This window comes from Pleurodeles waltl, chromosome 1_1 (genome assembly GCF_031143425.1).
Source record: "Pleurodeles waltl isolate 20211129_DDA chromosome 1_1, aPleWal1.hap1.20221129, whole genome shotgun sequence".
In the NCBI taxonomy this organism is placed as follows: domain Eukaryota; kingdom Metazoa; phylum Chordata; class Amphibia; order Caudata; family Salamandridae; genus Pleurodeles; species Pleurodeles waltl.
This window is the reverse complement of record NC_090436.1, coordinates 65,674,831-65,693,471: the sequence shown is the minus strand read 5'-3', so window position 1 is coordinate 65,693,471 and position 18,641 is coordinate 65,674,831.

The window sequence follows — 18,641 nt, the reverse complement described above, 5'->3', positions numbered from 1 at the left end:
GTCAAAGGTTGCTCCCTGTTACCGCGCCGCGGCTGCCATAAGAGGAGGGGAGGGTGGGAGTGGCAGCTGCGAGGCGGGAGGTCCTGGCGAATGAGAGGGCTGGGGGGTGGGGCCGCAGGGGACGCAGCGGGGGGAAAAGGAAAAAGGCAGCAGCAGGGAACGGTGAGCAGGAGGGGGGAAGCGGGAGGGGCCGCAGGGGCCGCAGCGGCAGGAAAAGGAAAAAGGCAGCAGCAAGGAACGGTATGAAGGAGGGGGGAGGCGGGAGGGGCTGCAGGGGACGCAGCGGTGGGAAAAAGGAACAAGGCAGCAGCAAGGAAACGGGATGGAGCGCGGAAGGCGGAGCGGGGAGCGGCCTGCCTGCAGTAGCAGGGTCAAAGGTTGCTCCCTGTTACCGCGCCGCAGCTGCCATAAGAGGAGGGGAGGGTGGGAGTGGCAGCTGGGAGGTCCTGGTGAATGAGAGGGCTGGGGGGTGGGGCCGCAGGGGACGCAGCGGTGGGAAAAGGAAAAAGGCAGCAGAAAGGAACGGTGAGAAGGAGGGGGGAGGCGGGAGGGGCCGCAGGGGACGCAGCGGCGGGAAAAAGGAACAAGGCAGCAGCAAGGAAACGGGATGGAGCGCGGAAGGCGGAGCGGGGAGCGACCTGCCTGCAGTAGCAATATATACACACAGCGGTTCTCAATGAGACCATTGCAAATATGTATATGGTAATACTGTAACTGCAATATGTACTAGAGCAACATGTAATATTTTGTTTCTGACATTCAGAGTTCCAGACCTCAGAATGTGTGATATAAAGATATTCATATGCATTGCCTGTTAGGAGTAGGCCTGTGCAAATTTGAAATTACGCTGGCGTAATTCACATATTTTCAGATTATTCTTGTTACGTAAAATTCCTGAAGTTACACCACGTAACGTAGTTGCACATCATTTGTGGTAAAATTCTACTGCAAGAGTGCAAGAATAATGCGGGTGTCCAGAATTTGCTCGTTCCACATGTGGTTTTTGCACTATTTGCCTTAGGCTGTAGTGTCTCGCCAGTGAGGTAACTGGACGCTGGGCACTAATAACATTGATGAGACTGGAGGGGTGCTGTGCAAAAACGTGGTTTTCCCCCCTCTATTCTGTAATGTGTGATCTTGACCTTGGTCGTGTGACCAAGATAATAAATAAAGGTGTGGTCATGGGTGTGGTAACACGAAGGCAGAAGGACGCACGTGAGAGCGTTGCTGCGGAGCGCCTTAGCGTCAACGCACGCAGCTACAGATAAAATCTAACAGAGCGTGCATAGTCTTTATATCATACGAAATTCTAATTGATGGATTTGCATTTTATGTAAATACACATAATTTCATGTAATTTTCATGAAATTTGACGTAATTATGCGAAATCAAATTACACGAATTTCCCTCTTAATTCTGAGTTGCGCAAGCATGTTATTGGAGCCACTTGCTTGTACAATGGCACAAAGAATGCCTCAAACAGCCACAAGATGAACAATATGCACCAAAGATGCAAACTCATTATTGTGGCTGAATTATGACTAATGCGGCCAGTGACGGCTCTCCAGAACTGGAAGAGAGGCACCGCTAAGGTGGGCAGTGTCAGATGACATGTGCCTGGTGTCAGCTCAGACATGTCTGAAAACAAGCAGGGGAAATGTTGAAAGTACAATAAAGTGAAAGTGTTGGGCCTGAATGGAAAATATATATATACGGGTGGTAGTAACAAAGTAATTTTTAGTTACTTGTTTAATTTCATATTCATTTCACGATAAGTGCTCACTCTTAAATTTGTGTTGTGTCCTTGATAGAGCGTTCCGTCCTAATAAATTACCTGTATTTGGACGCTCTTGGGTCGATGAATCTTTTGACCAAGTGGGGCTCGCTTCACCCGAGATTAGTCAATTTAATCAAATCAATAATCAATAACGAACATAAGCAATGCCCTGATCAACATAACACTTCACAATTAATCCAGAAAACATTTCGGCGAACCATGACCTTTCGGCCATGAATAACCACACCAGTTCATTCAAAGTTAATGAATTTATTTCCCTATATTAACAAAGCTAGCACGATATAAATGTGTCTCAACACCAAATGATATATGTAAATGAACATTAATAGCTGTCCATAACGGCGAAAAAGATGCAATCTATGCAGCATTTGAATAACAATGCATTCGATAATAGCAACGCAAACCACTAAAACTATAATCTGTAATGGGCTAATTGCATACATTAGTCAGCATAACAAGGTCTCAAATTGCATCGTGCAACAAATGAATCCTCATCTAACCTCAAATTAGCATCTGCATGTGGGACTTCATGCAAAAAATCAATTTAGCAACATTGATTTGGAAAACTCCTAACTAGGGCTCTTATCAAAAATCAGCAGTTGGTTACCTAAAAAGAAACACAATGCAATTGTACATTTTCCTTTCATATTTACCAAATTCTATCAGCATTCAAGGAAGTCTTCGTCTCACAGGTACCGGTTTCGATCAGCATGGGACGGGGGCAAAGGGGGCAGGGTGGACGGGGCAATTGCCTCACAGCGGCAAGATAAAAGGACAAAACTACTACTTTATGCAAAGGGGCAGATCAAAGTTAAAGTCTCTAGGGCGAGAATTACTTAAAGTCTCTTTCTCTCGATTAGAGAAAGCATCAAAGTCTCATTCAAAATGGCGTCGAACATCAATTGGCATCGTAGAAGATGGCAAAATGACAAGGTCGGCAAGATGGGCCATAATGGCTACAATGTCCTGCAAATGGCGGGTAATGGCCAAAGGCTAATGGCTAATGGCTAATGGCTGCTTTCTTCTTGTGCACCAGGTTTAAATAAACAACAGTTCAAAATCCAGTAGGGTCTTCCATTGGAGGGTTCATAGGTTGGCTTCAAATTGTCCAATCAAAAACAACAATTCACAAGCTTCTACCTAGGCATACATTATCCTTGGAGTCGGGAACGTAAGTTGCAACATATTTTACCAATTAGCTCACTTTCAGAGCTTCCATTGTCTGCACCTGCAGATTGACCTTGGAGCAAAGAAGAAGATGCCAGGCTGGCACGAAACCTTAAAGATAAGCATGTGAACCGATCTCACTGGAAAAGTACAGCTTCAAGCAAGAATACACGTTTTATTAGCACATTAGAAAAACACGAGCATCTAAACCGTGAGACAAGGCAACTAGGCCGAAGCCTCCACTAAAGTTGTGCTAAGTTAAAACATTTCAAACAAGCAAATCATGGCACACGTTTACGGTTATGTCAGATTAGTACAATTCTAATACATCATGTTATATAAAGCACGCTTATAAATGTTGGCGAACTACTCTGAGGGCACATTTGTCCCCGTACAATCTTTATTAGTTCGGTTAAAGTCACACTTGATTATTGCGGCACTACGTTTATGCGCTAATAAATGTAAAACCTTCATTTCTGCGTCATCAATCCCTCCTCTGATGACTATTTGTCATCACACAAAACTATTCCCACAAATTTTATTCCATTAAAATTCTGTCAGTTCTCTTTGCCTTTTAGTTCCCCTTGTTCTTGCCTTGTATTCTTCTGCCATTCTTTTCATCATTTTCTCTTCCTTCCTTCTCTTAATTCTTGCCATGATCATTAGTATTCCCCTCTTTATTCCCCAAATCCCAAAGATGCAAATTAGTACTATTAGTATTCCCTGTATTATTTTTAGTAATATTCCATTCCAAATGCCACCAAGCCAATTTCCCACTGAAGCAACTCCCTTTCCAACCTTCTCCCAAACTCCTGGTTCTTTCAATTCCTTCAAGTCTGCACTCTCTTTTGTTAGATTTGCAAGCATTGTTTTAATCTTCACACTGTTGTCTGGTATATACGTGCAACAGTGACGCGCACCAAGCATTTTGCAAACGCCGCCATCCTTTGCTAAAAGAATGTCTAGGGCAAGCCTGTTTTGAAGAGTCATAGCTCTTTCTGCTGCAAGTTCAGCATCCATCAGGATTATAGCACCTGAAAACTTTGTCAACATGTTATCCACTATAGTAGACAACTTTCTTATTTTGATGGAATTCAACACAACTCCCAATGAAGGAATCATGGCTCCAAATATATCTCCTACCACAGCAGCTGCGGTCTCTCTTTTCTGGATACGATGAGATCCAGACGTCTTTGGAATCACCGATAGGTCATCCAGTTGATAAACCTTTGGGAACACTATACCCAAATAACATCTCCCCCACCATCCCTTTGGAAGACGATAATAGGCATTATGCCCACAAATGTAATATACACCAGGTATGACAGGGTCAAGTCCGTTCAGCATGAATGTCCATTTGGCCTTAAAGATAAACGTATGTTTACATTCACTCGCTCCCACGAAAATGTTATCATAAAAAGATTCACCACGATATATACAAAATTTCCCTACATGCCAAGCGTCTAAAGCTATTTTTCCTTGTGTTTTTATTGCGGCAAAAGCATAATTATCTACTGAAGTCCTCTTACATAGCTCTTTTTCTAATTTCGCATTCATTTGTGCCCTTCTATCATCTGTGCGATCTAAAAAGCTTATTTCTACTGCAGAGAGCGAGCAGGTAAGGTTTTCCCTATGAGCGTGAGCTGTTTCAAAAGGTTGCATTGGCTCAAAAAATTCCCTCATTATTTTAGCATCCCAATCTTTAGCAATCTGGCTTAGTTGCGTTATTATAGGAACATATGCAAAGGTAACATCATAATTTGAATAAAAATACTGTATGTTAGTTTGACCATAAAATCTAGAAGTTACTAAACTACATGTAATCCCATATGTAAGAGGCATGTGGTGATAAGTCACCCCTTCCGTTACCGATGTCGGTATCTGTGTACACACATAACAATCTTTCGCATCCATAGTCTCAACATATTCTGTTAGTAGGCGATAGAAAACATTATACGAAAGTTCCTTCTTATCAGGCAAGTGTCTCTCATCTAATTCTAGTCTTTTCAATGCGGTTAGTTCAGTGACAGTAACAGGAGCAGAAGTAGAAGCATCAATTTTCTCATTCTCACCCTTACCACGCGTTGCAAGCACTATTGCCATTATTATTAGTACACATGCAGTTATCAAGCCTATACACGCATATTTACAATATTTCACTCTACTGTTTTGTGTAGCATACTTAGTCATGATCTGTATAGAATCAGAGAGCTAGAAGCACCTATAAAGAAACGATTTAGCAATTAGTTACAAAGCTGAACGAGCGCAATGTTCACACAGTTTTCTTCAGGAGCCCAGTCACTTATCGGTTAGCAGCATTTGTCTCAATTCGGCAATAACTCAGTCTTTTATCAGTTAGCAACGTTGTCTCAAATCGGGTTTAAGAGTCAATCAGGTTATCAAAGTCTTATCAAGTTAGCAAATGTCTCATCCGGTTTAGCAATATCTCAGCTGGTTGTATCACGTTAGATTATAGCAAGCAATGTCATTTATCACCCTTTCAATCAATAGTGTCCATAAAACTTTTCTTTTCTATTGGTATCTCTTCTTCTTCGTTCTCGAGGCTAAGAGATACAAATTCGTCGGTCCAATCGTCATTGACTACATATGCCCATTCTGGACCGGAATATCTCCTGTTTGGTATCCTTTTCCTTTTCAATTTTGCATCTCTCTTCGATTCTGCCTCACTGGTACTTTCCTCTTTGGCCAAGTCTTTTTCTTCACTTGATGTTGGTACCACGACAGACACTTCCTTTCTTTTCTCTTTCACTCTTGGCCCTTCACTGTCGTTCAACGTTTCTCTAGCTCTTAGTTTTACTGGTGATATACTTGGTCTTCTCTTTGCACTGTGTCCACTTGATGGACCTGCGATCTCTTCTGAGGAAGTTTGAACAGTTTCGTTCTGTTCTGCCTTGTCCCCTCCTTCTGAGGAGTCAATCAGGTTTTTCTTTTCTTTTTCTGTACCGTCTGCTTCTGGGAAAGCCCTCCTCTGATCAGGCTCTCCTGCTGCTTCACCTCTTTCGAGCCCTTTGTCACCGTTACTTTCTTCAGGCTCTTTGTCACTTTCAGCTGCTTCAGGCTCTTTGTTACCTTCAGCTGCTTCGTCGCTGTCTGAGGTTTCTCCTTGGTCTTCCCCAAGTGAATCGGTTGTTTCGTCCTCAGAGAATATTTCTCTCTCTTCTATTTCTGCCTGTTCGCTTCTAGTTCTGTTTTGCTCTGTCTCAGCGCTCAGCACTTTGTTATCAGGTACTGGCAGTTTCAGCGCTTCAACTTCCTCATCTGTGGGACACAACACCTTCTTTGTATGACTGGCGTGAATCCAGTTGGGAACTCCCGCACACTTCACAGCGGTAGTGGTCGTCAGGATCACTTGGAAAGGGCCTTTCCAACGGGGTTCCAGACACGACTTACTCACGTGCTTCTTTATCACGACCCAGTCACCTGCTTTCAGTGTGTGTCCTGGACCTTGGATCGGTGACAAGGTGGTTGCTTCCACCTGGTAAGAGAAAGAGCGAACCACGTCAGCCAGACCTTTGCAGTAGTCTAACACCATATCATCTGTAATATTCAAAAGCGCGTTTGCGGGAACTGCAGGAAGTCTCATGGCCCTGCCCATGAGAATTTCGTGCGGGGACAATCCAGTCTTTCTGTCAGGGGTGTTTCTCATTGACATTAACACCAAAGGCAATGCGTCAGGCCATTTCAAATTTGTCGATGCACATATTTTCGCCATTCTTGATTTCAGTGTACCATTCATCTGTTCCACCAGTCCTGAGGCTTCAGGGCGATAGCTACAATGCAGTTTTTGCTCAATGTTCAGCGCTGCGCAAAGTAACTTTATCACCTCGTTATTGAAGTGACTTCCTCTATCTGATTCTAAAGAGATCGGGAATCCGAAACGTGGTATCAACTCCCTCAACAATAGTTTTGCAACTGTAAGGCTGTCATTTCTACGTGTGGGGTATGCTTCAATCCAGTGACTAAAAATGCACACAATCACCAACACATACTTCAGACCTCCATGCACAGGCATCTCAATAAAGTCCATCTGCATTCTGCTGAACGGGCCACCCGCCCTGCCAATGTGGCTCACGTTCACAACCGTTTCCTTTCCTGGGTTCATCTGCTGACAAATGACACAACGATGGCAAACTGCTTCTGCAACTTGACGGAATCTGGGGTTAAACCAATCAGTTTTGAACAATCTTATCATGGCATCTCTCCCTAGGTGAGCCTGCCCATGATAGAACCGCGCTAGCTGCGATAAGAGACTATTTGGTAAAACAAATTTTCCTTCATTTGAAACCCATAACTCATCTGGTCTCCTTGTACATTGTGACTTAATCCAGGAAACTCTTTCATCCTCCCTGACGCTATTCTGTAATGCTTTTAGTTCATCCATTGTATCCACAACCTTCAAGGCAAATGCTTCAGCTGGTTCGAGTTCTGGTTCACTTATCAAATTCCATTCATCCCTGAGCAATATACAGTTCAAGGCACAAAATCTTGCGACTTGATCCGCATATGCATTTCCCAGGGAAACATAGTCCTGTCCTTTTGTATGAGCACTACACTTTACCACTGCAATTTCGGCTGGCATCTGAATGGCGTGTAACAATTCCCTTATTCTCTCCCCGTTTTTCACTGGGGACCCTGAAGAGGTCAGGAAACCTCTCTGTGACCATAGTTGCCCAAAGTCGTGCACAATTCCAAACCCGTACTGACTGTCAGTGTAAATGGTAACCTTCATCAATGTAGACAGTTGGCATGCTCTTGTAAGGGCTACAAGCTCTGCTACTTGTGCGGAATAGACTCCTTGAAGCCAGGACGCTTCCAAGACACCTGTTACAGTACATACAGCATATCCTGCTTTCAAAATTCCCAACCCATCTCTTAGACATGAACCATCAACAAAAATAATATGGTCATTTTCATCAAGCTTAGTATCCCTAATATCAGGTCGGGGTTTTGTGCAAAATTCAGTCACCTGAAGGCAGTCGTGCTCGACGTCTTCAGCGTTCTCAATTTCAGCATTTTCACCGGGAAGCAAGGTTGCTGGATTCAACGTAGTGCATCTTTTCAGCTGCACATTCGGTGAGCCCAGAATTATTGTTTCATACCTTGTGAGTCTTGCTCCAGTCATGTGTTGCGTTCGGGAGCGGGTCAAAAGTATCTCAACTGAGTGAGGGACCATGACTGTTAATGGGTGTCCCATCACTATTCCTTCACTCTGAGTGAGGCTGATACCAACTGCTGCTACGGCGCGCAAACACCCTGGCAGTGCTGCTGCGACCGGATCCAAAGTAGCTGAAAAATACGCTACTGGTCTGTTTATGCCACCATGGGCTTGGGTCAAGACAGACAAAGAACATGCATCACGTTCATGACAAAACAATGTGAAAGGCTTTGTGTAATCAGGCATACCTAAAGCTGGAGCCCTGCACATGCATTCTTTCAACTCAATAAAAGCATCCATCTCATCTCCTTTCAGCTCAATTTCATCCAAGGCATCCTTCTGGGTCAGTTTCAGTAAAGGCTTTGCTAGAGTTGAAAAGTTGGGAATCCACTGGCGACAGTAGCTCACCATCCCCAAAAACTTCCTCACCTCCCTCCTCGTCTTTGGTGGACTCATTTGAAGTACACTTGTTATTCTTTCCTTCATTATTCTCCGTGACCCTTTCTCTATTTGATGACCCAAGTATTTTACTTTCTTCTGACAGAACTGCAACTTTGAAGGAGACACCTTGTGTCCATTCCTTCCCAAATGGTTCAGTAGAGCAATGGTGTCGGCTGTGCAGCCACTTTCTGTCTTAGATGCAATCAGTAAGTCATCGATGTACTGTACTAGGGTTGACTCGAATGGCAATTCTAACGCTTCCAAGTCTTTCTTTAGAATCTGATTGAAAATTGACGGTGACTCCGAAAACCCTTGAGGAATTCGACACCAACTGTAAACTCTGTCTAAGAATTTGAAACAAAACAGAAATTGGCTGTCCTCATGAAGAGGCACCGAAAAGAATGCTTGTGACAAGTCAATGACTGAGAACCACTCGGCCTCGCAAGGGACTTGAAACATTATCACAGCTGGATTCGGTACTACAGGGCAGCATTTAATTATGATGTCATTTATTTTCCTCAAGTCCTGCACGATTCGGACCTTTCCACTCGGCTTTATTAGTCCCATGATTGGTGAATTACATGGACTGCTTAACACTTCTTTCAGTACTCCCTGTTTTACAAACTCGACAATGAGTTGGGCAACTTTCATGAGGGTGTCTTGTGCCATGTGGTATTGTGGGGTCTGGGGAAAGGTTACATTGGGTTTTACGGTCACTTTCACTGGTTCCACTCCTTTCACCAATCCCACCTCTTTTCCTGTCATATCCCACACTTCCTTTCCGACTGTTTCCCGTAGTTCAGCTGGAATATCTTCTTCAGTTATCATCGGAAAAAGGTTAATCAGAGGATATTCTTCATCGACAGTTTCCATCTCATCCCCTTCTACACTGTCCTCTTCTTCCCCATCACTGCTCGTCTGAATTCTAATTCCATCGTTCGAACACATAATCGAACATCCCAATTTGCACAATAGGTCTCTCCCTAACAGTGCTATCGGGCTTGAGTCACATACCACAAAATTATGTGACCCTTGATAGTTACCAATTCGGACTTGTACTGGATCTGTGATTGGGTTCATCAGGTGCCTGTTTGCTACTCCCACTACTTGAACTGTTCTCCCTGAGAGTGGCAAATTTGGTACTTCAATGCTCCTAACAGTTGAACGTGTGGCTCCTGTGTCAACCAAGAATGAAACACGATGACCCATAACTCTTCCCTCCACATATGGACCCTTTTGGTCAACTTCCAAGGATGCTGCAAGCACACAATTTCCCTCCTCATCTGAACTTTCACTCTCCCATACATTGTTTATTCCATTCTCACTGTGTAATGGGAACTGTTGTATGGTGCAAAAACAACAAGTGATGGACGGAATGCTGAACATTGTCAGACACTCACCCCCAGTCACAGATCTGGGTTTAATCCATCGTTTTTTTGCTCACCATGCCACCCCAGTTTGGACCCAGCCATATGCAAATCAGTCTTGACCCTGTTCCTCATGGGAACAGTCCAGCCCGAACTGCCAAGCCAGGTCCTCACTGGACCGGAAACAAGCATCCTGGGACCGGTTTCGGGGTTTCACCCCTCATCAGCCAGGCTAGCTTGAATCCAGTGGCATGGGAAGCACGGGACCCACGTCTGGGTATACCCTTCCCACTTAGGGCGACAAAGCAAAAACAACAAGTGATGGACGGAATGCTGAACATTGTCAGACACTCACCCCCAGTCACAGATCTGGGTTTAATCCATTGTTTTTTTGCTCACCATGCCACCCCAGTTTGGACCCAGCCATATGCAAATCAGTCTTGACCCTGTTCCTCATGGGAACAGTCCAGCCCGAACTGCCAAGCCAGGTCCTCACTGGACCGGAAACAAGCATCCTGGGACCGGTTTCGGGGTTTCACCCCTCATCAGCCAGGCTAGCTTGAATCCAGTGGCATGGGAACTGTTGTACGGTGCCATTTGTATTCATCACCTGACCCGAGACCTGTGGAGGAACCATCACTTGCTGCTGACTCACTGGTGCCAAAGGTATTTGCATTTGCTGATTAGGTACCATGGGAAACTGCTGTTGCATTGGCTGCATTTGCGTCATCTGCATACGGGGCATCTGCATCTGCTGCGGCTGCATGGGCTGTAATCCCTGCAGCTGATTTATGGTCTGAAAATTTGGGTTTGGACCTCTCATTTTCGGTCCCCTCATTGTCTTGAATGAATTGACATCATTGTTTTGCTGACCAACACCTGCACCTTCCTGCATCACCATCGGGCACTCGCGTTTCCAATGTCCGACGATTCCGCACACGTGACACGGCATCACCCTTTTCATTGCCTGCACACCATTCGGAATTGCAACAGTGTTCAAATCCGGACTATTACTCCCAAAGCCTCCTCTGCCTCTGCCTCTCGCCTGTGGCTGAAACACCATATTTCCCTGCGGCTGCGGTATCTGCTGTTGGAACCCTTGCAACCCTTGCAGACCTGTCTGAGCTGCTTTAAGTTGCATCACCATCACTTTCTCTTTCAACCTTTTCTGTTTCACTTCAATTTCGTCGCTACAGTATTTCGTATAATTCAACACCTCATCAATCGGTTTCGACTGCCAACAAATCAAATGCGTCTTTATCATCTGACTTATCTCTGGTCTCAGCCCTTCCACAAATCTAAACACAAAATGAAGCATGTCCTTCGCCTCTATTGTTTCCGTGCCACTGTAGTTCTTGAACGCCTTCAACAACCTCTCATAGTAACCATGAATCGACTCTTTAGCCTCTTGGGCAGTTCGATCAATCTTCTGCCAATCCACATGTTTCGCGGCAACCTTCGTCTTCAAATGCTCAATCACCTTATAGTACAAGCTCATTACCATAGGTGATGGTGCACCCGTATCCCTGTCTCTCTCTGGTTCACTTGTCGGCCAACCTACAGCCCTTTTGCAGTCTTCCCACAAATCTGCCGGAACCACAATCTCAAAGAGGGTGTTCAGGTCTTCCCAAAGACATTTTGCAAGCTTCACAAACCTATCAGTCTGTTGATACCATTCAATCGGTCTCTCTCTCAGTTTGGGAAAATCATCCGTAAAAGACTGAATGTCGCTTCGGTGCCACGGTACATGTATTAATTTTCCCCCTGCTGTCTCCCTCATTGGTAACATGGTTATTGCATCACTACTCTGTGATCTTTTCTCGTTGTGCTCTGGGACACTGTCTTTCCTCTTTTCCTTTTTCTTTGCCTATCTGCTTTCCCATTTGTCTAAGCACCTCCACACTTGTGCACTCTGCAGCAATTCTCTAAGGTGCGTTTTCATGCCTGCGGACCTCATGTGTTCAAAGTCTGTGGTCCCGAAATCCAATCTATAGCTCCTGCTCAAGTGTTTTGTCTTGTCTATCTCAACCCCGTTTTTGTCAGCTATTTCTTGCAACCTTCTATGTACCTTGTTCACTTCTCTCGTAATCCTAGGACATAGATACCTCCGCTCTTCTTCCGAGTAGGACTCTAACCTATTCAAACCCATAGTCCCTTCCACCAATTCTTCTGCTTCCATGTTCAACCTAACCTTTTTCAGATAGTCTTCTCCCTTCCCACTGGCTGAGCTTTGTGTGGAATTCAGACTGTTGAACCACTGTGTCAGCTGTTGCGCATTCAACCCCATCAGTGTAGCATTCACATCGACTGCCATTGATGGTTGCGGCAACTTTTCAGTGTTCGATGATAGCGGTATCATCAGTGGGGGACTCGACCTCACCACTGTTGACTGAGCACATATGGGACTAAACTCCATCAAGGACCCAGATCCAGTTGGCAGAGCCGCTATCGGAGTTGTCTCTGGAGTGTTTTCTATGCACCTCCTTTCCGTCCCACTCTGCACCATTGATCCTTGACCGCTCATACCTGAGTTAGGCTGAATGTACAAAGGTACCGGTGGACCTACAGTAATGGGTAGGGATATCGCATCTGGGTTCTGTCCATTCCCCAGGTTCTGAGGCATGTTCATTCCCACACTATGGGTCATCATTGCCGGCATGCCCGTCTGACTCCCCGTCATCTGAGCATGTGCGGTTCCCCCCTGCATCTGCTTTTGAGGCATCAAAAACTGGGTTGATTCAGCTTGTGCCAATGTTGGGTTGCGACCATTCTGTACTCCCATTACGGTTGGATCTAGAATCATTCCCGTACTGTTGTCACTGCTGTAGTACCTTGGGACCTGCGGCTGATCATTTTCTGCTGTTTCCAATATAGGCACATCTGGATATATTCTCCTAACCTGCGGTATCTGCGGGGTGAACAGTAAACTCGGGTCCTTAGATCCCGATGGCGTTTCTGAACTCGGAGTTTCATTATTCTGTACCGGTGCCGGAGGGCAGAACTGGTACTTGGACCTTGTTCACTCTCTGCATAAGGTGGTGGACGGTCGTTCAGCAATTGCATGATGAACTCCTCATCCTCTGACTCTGACTCGTCTTCTCTCCTTAACTTTTCCTCGTCCTCTCTATCTTTGGAACACCTCCTGTTTGTCTTACAGGTAGCTTTCTTGCCTGTCGCCTCTTCTTCCTTAGCAATTGCGGGAAACAATTTTATCCCCTGCAATATATCTGACCTCCACACCTTCTGTGCATTATCCCTCCTAGCGTCCGCTAGTGCCTTTTCTACCTTTCTTATCCTGGCCTCGAACTTCTTTTGCTGTTGCTGTCTAGCCATTAGTTCCCAAATCGCTAGAGCCTCAAACTGTGCTGGCCTTGGAGGTACCTTCATGTCGTACATCGCAAATCTCAAATTCTCTAGGATCCTTATATTGAATGTCCCATGGATCGGGAACGCTACGCTCCCATGTCTCTCTGTCAGCTTGTGCCATTGCTTTAGCCAAAGGCACGGAGCTACCCCCCTTTCCTCCATTACAATGTAAGCTGGTGTACCTTCGGGTGGCGTCTCCTCTCCTACGCTCGCTTTAATGTAAGACTCCCCCTTCATCGCACTCTCTAATGCTTTAAAAAATTTCATTTTCTCGTCTTTTATTTCACAAAAATTGTAATCAATAAGTGACTTTCATTCCCGGAATACTCTTCGCTTGCCTTTCCCCTTCCAATCGAGCCCCACGGACTGCGTCCAATCCGTGCGCGGCCCTTCTTTGCAACCAACCTATCCCAGCGCGGCTCCTAGTGACGTCACACTCACACACACTGCGGCTGACAAAGCCTCGCGGCTTGTCCTCCTTCACTCAGCTCCTCTCGTAACAACTTCTGGCATGTATCGCGAGCAACCAAATAATAATAAAACAGATCTGTCGGTTTACTACAGGAAGGGTAACACAATCGCTTCAGGACCTTAGGGATTTTTCACTAGCCTCGGCAGTTATTCCATCTTTCTCGGTCCCCACTTTCGCAAGCAAATCTGACCCGCAGATTCTGCTCTCAACTTGTCAGTGATCTATTCTAGTGCACTTAGAATTTGTCAAAGCCCGAAGTCGAAGTTTTCTTTCACTCCCTTAACACACGTACCGACTCGTTGACCACGCCCGGTCAACCTATTAAACCGACCAGACCACAACATAAAACAAGTGTCTCATACACTTTTCAACATACTCCGGAGTCTCTTGACCTCGCAGGGCCCGTCTCAACAACAACAACCACGTGGACCTTTTTCTGCACAAAGCGCCACATGCACATGAAGTTCGACGACTTCCCTACTCTCACACTCGGAGTCGCACCTCCGCTATTCTCTAAAATCCTCGCAACCTTTTCAAACAATCTGCGGCAATAAGCTGTGCAAGCGCAAAACCCTGACTTCACTCATACCGTCACTAGTACTGCCAACGCCGATTTCACACCTCCATTCTCTCCATTCGCAAGCTCCGAGATCCCGGGAAAGTCGCGGGGGACTTAGGGCATCATCATTCTCTCAATCTGTTTTACCCAAGAAAAATCTAATTCAACACCATATACCTCTCGAGTGGGGTCTCAAAGAGCGCAACTGTTACCTCTCGAGTGGGGTCCCAAAGGGCGGAACAGTTACCTCTCGAGTGGGGTCCCAAAGGGCGAAACCGTTACCTCTCGAGTGGGGTCCCAAAGGGCGAAACAATTACCTCTTGAGTGGGGTCCCAAAGGGCGAAACCGTTACCTCTCGAGTGGGGTCCCAAAGGGCGAAACCATTACCTCTGCTACCATCTACTGATAGAGCGTTCCGTCCTAATAAATTACCTGTATTTGGACGCTCTTGGGTCGATGAATCTTTTGACCAAGTGGGGCTCGCTTCACCCGAGATTAGTCAATTTAATCAAATCAATAATCAATAACGAACATAAGCAATGCCCTGATCAACATAACACTTCACAATTAATCCAGAAAACATTTCGGCGAACCATGACCTTTCGGCCATGAATAACCACACCAGTTCATTCAAAGTTAATGAATTTATTTCCCTATATTAACAAAGCTAGCACGATATAAATGTGTCTCAACACCAAATGATATATGTAAATGAACATTAATAGCTGTCCATAACGGCGAAAAAGATGCAATCTATGCAGCATTTGAATAACAATGCATTCGATAATAGCAACGCAAACCACTAAAACTATAATCTGTAATGGGCTAATTGCATACATTAGTCAGCATAACAAGGTCTCAAATTGCATCGTGCAACAAATGAATCCTCATATAACCTCAAATTAGCATCTGCATGTGGGACTTCATGCAAAAAATCAATTTAGCAACATTGATTTGGAAAACTCCTAACTAGGGCTCTTATCAAAAATCAGCAGTTGGTTACCTAAAAAGAAACACAATGCAATTGTACATTTTCCTTTCATATTTACCAAATTCAATCAGCATTCAAGGAAGTCTTCGTCTCACAGGTACCGGTTTCGATCAGCATGGGACGGGGGCAAAGGGGGCAGGGTGGACGGGGCAATTGCCTCACAGCGGCAAGATAAAAGGACAAAACTACTACTTTATGCAAAGGGGCAGATCAAAGTTAAAGTCTCTAGGGCGAGAATTACTTAAAGTCTCTTTCTCTCGATTAGAGAAAGCATCAAAGTCTCATTCAAAATGGTGTCGAACATCAATTGGCATCGTAGAAGATGGCAAAATGACGAGGTCGGCAAGACGGGCCATAATGGCTGCAATGTCCTGCAAATGGCGGGTAATGGCCAAAGGCTAATGGCTAATGGCTGCTTTCTTCTTGTGCACCAGGTTTAAATAAACAACAGTTCAAAATCCAGTAGGGTCTTCCATTGGAGGGTTCATAGGTTGGCTTCAAATTGTCCAATCAAAAACAACAATTCACAAGCTTCTACCTAGGCATACATTATCCTTGGAGTCGGGAACGTAAGTTGCAACATATTTTACCAATTAACTCACTTTCAGAGCTTCCATTGTCTGCACCTGCAGATTGACCTTGGAGCAAAGAAGAAGATGCCAGGCTGGCACGAAACCTTAAAGATAAGCATGTGAACCGATCTCACTGGAAAAGTACAGCTTCAAGCAAGAATACACGTTTTATTAGCACATTAGAAAAACACGAGCATCTAAACCGTGAGACAAGGCAACTAGGCCGAAGCCTCCACTAAAGTTATGCTAAGTTAAAACATTTCAAACAAGCAAATCATGGCACACGTTTACGGTTATGTCAGATTAGTACAATTCTAATACATCACGTTATATAAAGCACGCTTACAAATGTTGGCGAACTACTCTGAGGGCACATTTGTCCCCGTACAATCTTTATTAGTTCGGTTAAAGTCACACTTGATTATTGCGGCACTACGTTTATGCGCTAATAAATGTAAAACCTTCATTTCTGCGTCATCATCCTAAACAAACTTCTCGTTCTCTACATACACGCACACACATGCACACACTCGTGCACACATGTACACACCACAGGCAAGAAAACACTTAACTACACAGACTGAAATTTGTGTGACACACTCATACAGGCATACAGACCAGTCCAACCATACAAGCACAACATACCACACACACAAAATGTGCACATAAACAGGACACGTGCAGAGAGGCATGCACTCCAGTCACAGGCTTGTATGTTAATCTCAACCACGCCTTCTGGCGCCATTTTGTAACACTAGCGGACCTGAGCGGTCATGGTCCGAGACGGCAGTCGTTCAAGTAGATTTCCAGCTGCTCAAGTAGACTTTCTACTGGAAGAGCTGCAAAACCAACTTGAATGACTGTGCCCTCTCGCACAACCCCTGCTGCCGTTCGCACTGATTTTCAGCGCTGCTTGCACGACCAGCTCTCAATTGCAGTGCAAACAGCATATTTTCTGCCCACTGGTGAAATTCTGCTGACTCTTTTGGAGTTCTTCTTTAACTCCACAAAATTCCTTGGAGTGAAACTCCACGAGTTCTGCCCATCCCTACCAGGGAGGCAGGCACCCTCAACCTCTGTGTGGCATGAAACAATGGAAAAAGCACCATCACGGAGAGACGGACTTGATTCCATGAAGTAACATCTGTCTGGACCAGTGGGAGTAGAAAGTGCAACAGTGTCTCTACAGAAATGTTGGTCTCATAAGAGCTTCTTGCTCTAGAATGAAGGTCCCCTCCTGGGCCTTGACAACTGACTCCGTCAAGCATAGATATGGATTTGTTTCCGTGCGTCAGATTATGTTATGTTGATTTGCGCAGGCCTTCAAAAATTGATTTGCTTTTGGGACAAATAAGTTCCAGTTAGGTCAGAAAAAATGTTGACAAACAAGATGTAAGAGCACAAAGTTATCAAAAGCAAAGTTAGACTTTTTGGAGAAAGGTTAGCACTGCCACCTTCAGGCACCACTGTTCCCACTAATCTCAGTAGACTTGCCTTGGTCTTTTGACTTTCCAAGTTCAATGACCTACAAAATTAGAGTTCGGCAGCAATCAATGTTTTTACTTAGAGCTTTAAGCAATTATGGCATGCCACATTCTACTTTTAAGTTATAATCACCTGTAAATTCATTGCGTAGCTGGATTTGCACTTTACTTATCCCAGGGTTCATCAAATCCTAGGACACCTAAAGATACATCTGTACTCAGAAGAACTGATCTTTCCCGGCTGACCTAGAATAAGGATACCTGGTTACGTCTGAGGTGACCTACTCTCTTTGCATGAAGCACTAGTTTCTGCCTCAAACCCAAGCTGATGTGGCTCATGCTAGAGATGATGGTAATTTTTTGCTAATTCTGATTCGCTAACCTATGACACATTGCCAAATTTAGCCAAAGATTCAGCAAATCATTTTTTATAATCACATAACTTTGGGCCTACATGAAAGACATAAAAACAAAAAAACAAAAATATGTTTAGCTCAGTTTGATGATTGAAAGTTGTGTGCAGATCTATAAAGGGGGAAAGAAGTGATGGGTGTCCTAAAACTGTATTTTCCATGGAAAGTTCTCTTGGGGTCAGCTTGATAATCTAGAAAGCAAAACCCCCACGGCAAAAAATCATGACCATTCAGGGCTGGTTCCAGAATTATTTCCCATAGGACATGGCTGATAGAACATGTTAGACATGGCAGCCTTAGGGTGGTCTTCCCACTAGCCTTTTGCCTGCCTCCCTCCATTTTCTGACCTCGTTGTTCTGGCTTTAGGACTCTGCACACTTTACCACTGCTGTCCAGTGCTAAAGTGCTTGTGCTCTTTCCCCTAAACATGGTAACATTGGCTTCTACCCACTTTGCATATTTAATTTACTCATAAGTCCATAGTAAAGTGCACTATAGGTGCCCAGAGCCTGTAAATGAAATTTTACTAGTGGGCCTGCAGCATTGATTGTGCCACCCACATAAAGAGCCCCTTAACCATGCCTCAGGCCTGCCATTGCAGAGCCTGTGTGTGCAGTTTTACACTGCCATTCCGACCTGTCAAAATAAACCTCTTGCCTGGCCTAAACCTTCCCTTTTTATACAAATAAGTGACCCCTAAGATAGGCCCTATATGAACCACAGGGCAGGGTGCAATGTATTTGAAAGGCAGGGCATTAATGTATAAGTCTTACATGCTGTGTTATTGAAAAACTCCCAAAACTCCCAGTAGGTGTACAATACTACAAGCCTCTCT